The 10,596-nt window shown below is 40.2% G+C and overlaps 1 long non-coding RNA gene across 1 annotated transcript; it reads right to left on the bottom strand.

The window, feature by feature from the left end:
- Positions 1-1,431: 1,431 nt before the first annotated feature.
- On the bottom strand, positions 1,432-5,722 carry LOC136358098 (uncharacterized). The gene is made up of 2 exons (XR_010743004.1): positions 5,558-5,722; positions 1,432-3,894 (listed from the first exon to the last, which is right to left on the bottom strand). It is a non-coding gene; the product is annotated as an uncharacterized lncRNA (long non-coding RNA).
- Positions 5,723-10,596: the final 4,874 nt, after the last annotated feature.

The following is a 10,596-nucleotide window of genomic DNA, read 5'->3' as shown; positions in this document are numbered from 1 at the left end:
CCAGAAGGGAGGGGTGGGGAAGGGTGTTGTCAAAAGTCATATTCAAACCAAGGCCTGTTGTAGCCACCACTCTGCCCTTACCCACACAGCCAGACATTTCATCACTGCAGGCACTCAGCCGGTCAAACACAGTTTGCCTTCCTGGGCTGACCTTGCTGATTATGTGCTCCCTGATCTTTCCATTGACTGAGATGTGGCTGACTGGCCCATCCAGAGGGTGACCCTCCGATCCTCAACCCCTTCCAACCCAAACCATCCTGTAATTCTGATTCCCATCTTCCTTCTCACCTTTTTTTAAGGATGAATATTGATGGTGGCTTCACAGTCAGGCCCTCCAGGTCCCCCAGTAAGCTTGGGATGATTCACAACCAGCCCAGTGGATCTGAACACATAGAGCTTCTCTAACCTCTTGCTCCTCTGTTGCTGGCTGCCCAATTCCTCCCAGTTGTGTCTGTACAGGCAGGAGTTGAAAAGCTGGCTTTGGCTCTGAAGACAGAGGCAGAAAAAAGGCACTGAGTTCATCAGCTTTTTTCTCAATACCAGTTGTCACAAGGGGCCTCCGTCAGTAGAAGTCCTGAACTTGCTTTTACAATCAGCAATCTCCAGAATCTGCTTTGTTCCAACCAGTGCCCCTCAGCAATCTCAGCTCCAGCTGGGCTTTATCATTCCTGGCTTTGACACCAAGTGCCTCAGACTGTGGGTGTTTTTGTGTCTGTCAAGTGGTACCGTGTAGAGACATCCAAGGCCGGCAGGGACAAGGAACTCTGCAGACCTGAGATAGTCTAGAAACACGTGGTTTTATTGCAAGGGTCGTGGGTAAAGAGGGCTGCTTTCAGCCACCAGCCTCGGCTGAAGGGAAGCCCCGAAGAGAGAGGGAGAGAGAGAGAGGGGGTATGAGGTGAGGGAGGTAAATAAGCTAAGTGGGGTAAGAAGAGTGCTGGGGTCAGAGCGGTAAGAGAGAGGGAGGTAGAAGAAGCAGAGGGAGAGAGCGGGCAAGAGAAGGGGAAAAGAGGGAAGACAGCGAGGACCTTGTTACAACACATTGTATCTCCTTTTGTGTTGAATATTCTAATTTACAGCCACCAACCAGCGCAAGATACAAAACCTACCAACTTTGCATGCAACTTATGAGAACTACTAAATTACCGTATCATCCTATATTCTAAACTCTAAAGACTACTCTTCTCATCTACTTTTTCCTTGATGCCTTGGCAGGGTGGATAGGGGCTGCATTCTTGGGTCCTTTTGTTTTCTGTCCTTCAGCCTATCCCCAGTTAATCACCGTGCTGCCATGCCTACATCTCAGTGCTGGCCTTCATTTCTGTTTCACTCACAGGTTTTACATCTCCAGTATTTTTTACCAGACAATCATAGCCATAAGCCCTTCCTGTCCCATCTTTCCCAACAGTAGTGATTTACTTAGGACATTAATTTTTTTTTTTTTTTTTTTTTTTACTTTGGCTAATCAGAATCACATAGAAGAGATGGTCATTCTGACTCTTGCACACTTTTGTTCCAGTAAGTCAAGACTTAAGAATGAACATGGAAATTTTGCTCCAACTGCAGAAGCAAGTGGCAGCTAGCAGGAAGACATGAAGAAATGTCTGAAATTATAACCCAATTAAATGTGATTAGTACAATATCAATAAAAATTGAATGGAAATATTTTGTTATTTAAAGATTTAGAAGGAAGGTGCAACTTGCTAGTGAAGATCAACAAATGACCTGTAGGAAGGCTTAGGGCTGGTCTGAAATTGGGAAACATTCTTGGAAGAGGATCATACATGCACACACACACACACACAGAGTAGTTTGAGGTCTGGACAGGGATCAAGCCTAATTTGATTGATAAAAGCTTAAATTTTAAAGCAGGGAACAAAGCTGGGAAAGGTTCATTTAATCTGCATTATGATAGTGTAGTGAGAAAAGAATATCAGAAGGTCAGAGGAATGAAAGTGGCAATACTGATACATGGAGTGAGAAACTGCTGGCTAAAAATTAGCCTCTTGTGGTGGCCAGCATGAAGATATTGGATTGGTAAAACAAAACAGAGGATCAAAAACTATTGTGTCAGAATGCAAAACCAGTTAACACAGATACCTGTGAAGGATTAGCAACTATGGCAGGAATAATAGGATGGAATTACATGCATCATTTAGGAAAGATGAAGGAGAAAAAAAAAAAAAAAAGATGGTGAAACAGCATTATACATTAATGACTTCAGAGAAAGGAAAGAGATGGTGTAATACCAGGAGTCACATTTAAGTAAAGATTGTTTAGAAAAAGTTAGAAAAAAATACTGTACTGTGCTAGAGTCAGAGAACCTGCAGCATCCAGGGGAGCCTGGGAGTTGGATTTAGACAGACATGTCTGTCATGTCAATTGGAAAAGAAAATAATTATCATTAGTTTATAAATATGGAGATATAACATTGTAAGACCTATATCCTAAATGTGCTAACAGACCACTACACTGCAGTGAGAAGATTGCAAGAATGCTATGAAAACTTTGCCATAGTTTTCATATTTGTAGAAGAAATTTGTAGAATTATTAAATATTTTAACTACAGGAAAGTAATGTCCATTACTTCAATTTGAAATAAAAATTTCTGAAATGTCAGAATTCTCATTGAATAGAAACACTGGGTTTAGTCATCATAATTTTCCCCAATTAGTTTTGGTAGTTGCATCACGTATCTTCAAATTGACCTTGAAGACAGAGAAAATAACTTCTCATAAATACCACAAATTAATTTAAAAACAAACTTTGAACATTCTAATATGCAGTAAATACATATAAAAGAGGGAATTTAGAAAATACATGCTAGATCTAATTCTGATTTTCAGTGGGAGGGAGAGGGAAAGCTGAAGAGCTAAAATACAGAAAAATACAAAAAATGGCTACAAAAACAGCATTATGCATTTGAGACCTTCCTTAACACTATTTCCACAAAATCTCTCATGCTTATTTTTATTCAATAACTAGCAATTAACCAGTTTTTTATTATGGTCTCTCAAGTTTGCAACAGAGGTTTATAGACACATACCAAAAGCATACACTGTATTTGAGTTGTAATTCCTATAAAATTCAAATCTAGAGGAAGCTGCATGTTCCATGATTGGATTGGCAGAGAGGCAGAAAATGGATGCTTAATTGTTCATGAGAATGATCTTTAACCTGTGAAATTAAGGTAAGCTGATGTTTGATTAGTATCTGATGTTTATTCAAGTTTGAAACACATGACAGCTATCTAAATGCATCTCCATGAGATTCTTTGAAGTTGTCATTTTATCTTTTTAGCATATCTGGTTAGGATTTTTTTAATCAAATGTTTACACATTATAAACTGAAGGAACTGATTTTTCTCTTCGGAGACAGACTGAGTAATTTGTTGTAGCTGTGTTGAAGTCAGTGGAGCTCAGCCTGAAAATCCATTTCATTCTTGATGAACAAGTGTTATCAATAGACCCTCCCCTTTTGTGTTAAAATGCCCAGTATAATATTTTACACTAATTAATTTCAGATTCAGCTCAAACATTTTTCAAACACTGCTTGCTTAAAAATTATTGATCTCATTTTAATAACCAGGAGGCCTTCAGACTGTAACCATCTCCAGGCACAGCCTGATTTATCATGCCTTGAAACAGCCACAGAATCACTGGGACCAGCGTTGCTTCCTCTATGTCTGAGTGTGCCAAATCACATGGCACAACCCTTGTCAGCAGAATTTAAGGAAGAATGAAAAATTGATTATAAGAGTAAATAAAATCCTCATCTTTTACATTGTTCTTTCTCTCCCTCTCAATAAAAGCAACCAGAATTTGACTTCTACTTCCCTGTGCTGGGCAAGTATTAAGTATATTCTTAAATTACATCTGGGTCTGTCATAGATTCCTAAATGGTAAAAATTGATGAATGCTTATGATTTAAAAAATCATTGAGAATTAGTTATGAAGAGAGACAAAGCACACAGACTTCTAGAACTATCATGTCTCTCCTGGAGTTATCTTATGGACAGTGCTAAGAGAGGCTGAAACACTAAACTTACCAGGCATTTAGGAAAGGGTGAACTTGGAGCAGGCAAATGGTCTCACTGTGACTGTGAGGCAGTCTGGCTGTGCACATGCAGTGCTACTCAAAGTTACATAGTGTCAAGACCACATAACTTCTTAGACTACCTGGTTTATATGTGCAGAGGTTTTGCATCCCCAAGGGTAGCCATGATGTCTCTTCTCTTTGAAGGGACTGAATTTATCATGCTAGTTTAACCAAAAAAGTAAAAAACTTATTCTCGAGTGACTGACATCTGATGCAGTATAATTATTATTCAATAACTAAACTGAATTAGTTTAATGCTATTTTGGGCATTCAGTCAGGGTAGGAACATCTTAGGATTTGATATTCCATAAACTTGAGAACAGTTCATTATCAATCTGAGGTAGGAACATTCCTGTCCATGCCTCTCTCCTATATAACAATCTTCTCCTGCATGTTTAGTTGAGGTACTGCTGGGGGGGAGATTATTCCACTTCCTGGCAAAGTACCCTGGTGCAGTTAAACAAAAGCATTACAAATAACTGCAAATCCTTCAGGCAAATATCAATCACTTCTGCAGGTGGTGAAGAGAAATGGAAAAATATTTATATGGCTGCAGGGCAGACATTCTTCCTTTCCAAGGCAAGACCTATCTTCTCTTGCCTCTCTCAGCAAAGGTAAGACTGTGTCACATCCTCTTAAAGCATGAAAAGCTGATAGAGCTTTTGCCTTTTCTTTGCCTAGTACTGCAGTAAATAACATTTAGTTGCATCCCAGAATCAAAAGCAATCCAAAACTCATTAAAATTTAACTTGTTCATATTCCCCACTGATACCTGCCCACAAATCTGCGCAGCAATTAGTAACACAGCTCTTAAGATTCATGGTTCCCAAGGGTTTGAATCTGGAGGAGAATAGCAGGTATTTGGTGGCAAATATTTAAGGAATTATTCACATGAGAACTGAAGAAATAATATATGTATCTCTTCCAGTAAAATATTGATGACAAAATACTCAGTTTAAATGAATGTAAAATAGGTTTGTGCTGCATTCCACTACTGTTTATCCCATTACCATGCTCAGCAAAGCAGGGTGTGTATACAGGGCTATGTTTGTACATGACTTAAAACGCCTCTGCTGTCAGTAAATAACAAAAGACAAGGTGATGAGAGAATTCCTCTCTTGCTCTATTTTCACTTATTTTTGTGAAGATCAACCCTGTTATTGCCAACCTTTTCCAAATAAAATAGCTATGACTGAACTTCAAAGGATAAAAGTGTGAGGCAAGTGAAAATAAGCCTCTAGTTCAAGGCATTTGGGGAGTATAAAAAAAAAAAATCACATATGGCATAGGATACTTGAGGGGTGTGATTTAACAATTTAACATTTAACAACATTAAAAAAAACCCTACTTTCACATGAAGGAGAAAGAATACACTTCTCACATATCAAATAACAAATACAAAAGCAATCATTATGAATCATCCTAAAAAATACTTTAACACTAGGCTGATATTACTCACTGAATGACAGTTCTTAGATATGTGGATACACAAAAATAAAGCAGACAGATGTAGTTCAAGATTTTTCCAGACTGAGCTGCACGTTGTTCCTGCTCTTCAATCAGGGAAACCTAAAAAGGCAAGTTTAATGCCTGTGAGTATCTGTGGCTTCTTAAACAGTAAGAGACAAACAGAAATTGAAGCCATTTCATCTGGGCAAATTCAATTATTTTTTATAAAAATATTTCTGACTATAAGAAGTCCTTCTTCTACAGAAAAATTTCAAGCTACTGGAAAAAAAAAATTTTCTCTGTTATCACAATGTGCCTCAGTTCGTTGACTCAGTGCCCGTGATTTTTTTATGTAAGATTGATCTCCTGTGAGGAAGATTTCTAATCAGTCAATTACTTCGTGAATGTTTATGTCATTTCACAGAACCATAGAATAGTTTGAGCTGGAAGAGGCCTTTTAGAGCTCATCTAATCCAACCCCCTGTCGAGAGCAGGAGTACCTTCTACTAGACTGGGTTGCCTAAAGCTCCATCCAGCTTGCCCTTGAGTTCGAGGGATAGGGCATCCAAAACATCTCTGGGCAATGTGTCCATGTACCTCACCACCCTCCCAATAAAGAATTGATTCCTAATGTCTAATCTAAACTTGCCCTCTTTCAGTTTGAGGGCATTCCCCCTTGTTTTACCCCTTTGTGTCCTTGTAATCTTTTTTTGGGAATGCTTAAGATGCTGAGTTAATATTTCAACAATCAGGAACAACTATATTTAGTTATACCCACCACCTTTCTCCAGTTTCTGATACATGTGCTAAAACACTCTAACTTCTGAGTCACGTTCTGTTTGTTTCAGAAACAAACAAACCTGATGGAAAGGAGTACTTCTCCCCAGATGATTTTGCACTGCTTGTAAAAACACTTTGGTCTGAGCACTGAATTTCATCCAGAGGTTGTGAGGCGCTGGACTTCCAAGAGTTTCAGAAAAGGAAGGATCATTTTGAAATTAAAGCAGACAAATACTGCCTAGGAGAAATGGATTTACCATCTCTAACATGTAGTGTTTGCATGACACTGGACCAGTTGCTCCAGCTGAAATACCCTAGGCAGCCACTCTACTTGCCTTAGGTTTTTTTGGGCACTCAAATTCTGGGCTATTAATTAAAAAACAGCAAAATACAGCAAAAGCTGTGAACCAACATAGATCTGTAACATTGTAAATCTGGCTAGTTTGTTCAGGACTGACTGTTCTGTTTTCCCTCTGAAGCATTCCTAAGGTGGGATGGTGTTGGTTGCATAGATACCACCATCTCAAAAACACTGAGAAAAGAAGCCAAGACTTTCAAAATTAGTTTACACTTTTGACAGTTTTTATCCGAATGTCTGTTAAGGAGGCAAAATTATCAGTCTCTCCAGCTTTTTTCTGTCTGCATCCTGAGCTGACTTTAAGATTTTACTTCTCTGCAGATTTACCTCTGAGTTTTTTGCAGGCTTAGGTTGACCACCACCTACTGTAGCTCATTTGCACAGACCTGTTTAAATACAGCATGTCCTGAAAATATGCAGTAAGAGAGAAAAAAAATGTTTTCCACAAAAGAAACTCAAAGCACTGCTGATTTTACCAGTGTGCAGCACACCAAAAAAGAAAGATCAACACTTTAAAACACAACAATCTAGAACAAGTATTACCAGAGCTTCATTCATAGCAGGACAAACTGGAGTTCAGATGAAGAAAGCAGAATAACCAAAGTGCCTGCAATAAATACTTTCCCAAATGGAGCGTTCAGTGTGATGTGCCTTACAGAGATTAAGTTCTGTGTTGGGAAAATTCCTGCGCTGCTTTATAATTCATACCAGAGAGCTGCTGATCAGAGACTGGCAACACCCAGCAAACACACAGCTCCCTGCTGTGTGCAGGCAATGCTGTGATAATTCACACTTCTGGCCTGGGCTGGAGGTGAGGAGAAACCTTCCACTCCCATCCCTCAGCAACCAAAGGCTATAGGAGTGTGTAAAAGTCGTGCAATCCTTCCCCTATCTATCATAGCTGAGACAGCCACTGCACACAGAATGCTTCATTTAAAAACCTCAGAGGGCTTCAAGTATCAGCACCATGTCACGTAGAAGTCCTTCATACCTTTTCCACATAGCAATCCTATGGGCAGCTCCCTACAGCTCTGGCTGTTCCTTTCTTCCTTCTGCAGTTCCAGCTCACTGCTTCCTGTCCCTAACCCTGTCTATCCCTTGTACAGTGGCTCACCTTATCTGTCCCTTCCCTGACTGCCTATCCCTTCCTCCTAACAGCACAGCCAGCAGCCTCCAACTGACTCGCTACTAACTAACTCACTTTTATCACACCAGCTTGTGAGGACAAGGCTGCTCCCACTCTTTGGTAATTAAGACAGCTGCACTATATCAGAGGCAGGATTAGCTTTAGCACTATCTCCATCTGTCTTACCACACCTATCACTCAGTGGACTCTCCCATTGCTCCTGGTGATGTGCAAACTCTAGGATGTTTCCCTCTGCTGATAGGAAGGGACATTAAAGAAAGGTGGACTGTGGAGAGTTAGGCAGGAATATGGTCACATCTCCAATTCTAAGCATGCAGACAGCTGGGAAGGCCCCTTTTGCTGCTATGGTCAAGAAAATAATCTTGTTCTGTGAGGTATGGGCAAAATTACACTGTTTCTACCTTTCTTTTTAAAGGCTGAATATTAAAAAATTTCCCAGAGTTCTACTATCTGTTCTAAAGAAGGATATACAGACATGCCTGAAATTATCTCCTGACTCCCAGGTGTATGTACATACCAAAGCTCCATAGATTGTAAGTAACCCACTACATCTAGTGCTTAAAGATCTATAAAGTATTTAATGTCAAACGTGAGCAATAACAGTTATGCTCTTGTTTCTGAGGTACTGGTGGATGCACACTGTATTGAATCCACCATTCCCTGCAATAAAACAACCTGCCAGCTTCCACAACATAAAAGAATTAACAAACCACTACAGACACATTACCTTCTGTTAGCTCTTCCCTGTGTGGAAAATATGATAATAGTACTACTTCAACTAAGGCTGTTACAAAGTTAAATTCATGAATGTTTTGAAGGAGTTATGAGGCTACCACAGGAAAGTCATCATGGAAATTAATTAACCTGCCTTCAAGGCAGGGTTTGAAGAATGTACAGAGAATGTGACATGAAAGATTCCACTTTACATGAGGAAAATGAAGAGAAACATTGAGGAACTGTACATTAATTAAAGTCATCCTTATATTGAATGAGGTAGGAGTTTTGTGAAAAAAAAAAAAAAAAAAAAAAAAAAAAAAAAAAAACCACTCTGCAAAGGTAATTTAAAAATTGATTCATATCACCAACAACATACAATACTGTAGAGGAGGGCTTTGTTATCAGAGCTTTCATGTTTTCTGTATAGTTTCCTTAAGTTTTCTTTAAAACATTTTTTTTTTCTTCCCACTGCATGACTCCCAATCTGAATGCTGTGAACCAACTATCAGAGGAAATTACAGTTGTATCAGAACACTTTCTACAGGTGACATGCTGCGCTTATGGGATTCATGACCACCTGAGAGCCAGCACTGGGGGGCTCATGTTCCTCGGGGCAGATTCTCCAGTGCCTCCATCCATTCCTCCCCTCTCAGCCACTGGCTACTGCCTGAATACCCTCCCTGCACATACCCTCGTACTTATTTCTCCAGTTTCTGGCATAATCTTTCATCTTTTTATGCCCCACATCCATTCTCTGCTGTCCCATTTCCCAGTCCTGGAAATCCATCCTCTCTGTTTCCTTTTCCTCATCACTAAGCCCATATATCTTGCACTGAGACCAGCTGTTCTTTCCCATGTGTTCATCAGACACCAATAGGCTAAAGATCAATTAAAATTACAGGAGATTCTTCTTTCTTTTGATTTTGTTGCCAGAGGAGCCCCTGGAAATTAGGCGGAACAGCTACAGTAAGACAGGTGGGGTTTTTCTTCTGTAATGTGACCAAAACTGTGCAATTTAATCTTTAGACAGGTAGAATAATAAATGGAGCTCCTTGATGTAGGGTTAGCGAGAGAAACAGCTGAAATTAAAACATAATTTGGCACTTTTTAAATTTGGCAGTTATAAACAATGAAAATTAAGTATTTCATTGATAAAGCAACATTAGGAATAATTATTACTATATGCACCAGAAACCCTAAACCTGTGCAGCTAAACTTTTATCGAGGTGTGTGAACCCAAAAGTGAGAATACCACTTGAATGTGCAGATGGAAAAACTATTGCCCAGCACCCCTAAAGAATAATTGTCTCTTAGGAAATAATGATTTACTAGGAGACACATCAGGAATATCAAAGTAAATGCTGTCCTTCCCCCTCCTCTCGTATTGACTATGGTCTGTACTTTCAGGTAAAGAATATAAAGGTAATATAATTGCTTGGCAAAAAGAAGAAAACAAAAGGAGTAAGAATGAAAAGTGGAAGGATTAAATATATCTTACATTTAGATTTTGGTAAATTGGCAGTGAAGACGGGTCCATAAGGTGTTTGGCATCTAACACCAGTTCTGCCAAGGCTTTGCGCATACCCTGCCCAAAGCCACAAGCCCTGGGGCGGTGTGCTCTCCCTTAGCGCTGCTGTGTCCCAGCATGGTCCGGAAAATGCAAAAACAAGAATGAGGGAGGAAAGAAGTATACAAGGTGTGTGTTAAAATTTTGGGGAGGGGACTTCAACCACTGCTATGTGAGTGATGAGGAAAAACAAAGGTCATGTTAATTTTTCCCCTTCTAAAGCCGAGTACAAAGCGGTCCTGCCGCTGCAGGGCCGGAGGGACCCCGTGGGGGGAACCGCGACCGCAGCTGGATGGGAAGGGCACGGCTGTGCCTTTCCCCGGTGCCATCCACCCATCCGAGACCGCACGTGGCTGCAAGCAGCGGTCGCAAACACCTGGATGGAAAAATCTGGGAAAACGGCCGGACCCGTTTGGCTCCCGGGGATAACCCGAATAAAGGCGCCGGGGCACCAAGGCGCGGCTCGGCCGGCCCCGCCGC

Source organism: Sylvia atricapilla, chromosome 2 (assembly GCF_009819655.1).
Source record: "Sylvia atricapilla isolate bSylAtr1 chromosome 2, bSylAtr1.pri, whole genome shotgun sequence".
NCBI lineage: Eukaryota > Metazoa > Chordata > Aves > Passeriformes > Sylviidae > Sylvia > Sylvia atricapilla.
Note: the sequence above shows the minus strand (reverse complement) of the source record. Positions and strands in the feature narration are given on the sequence as shown.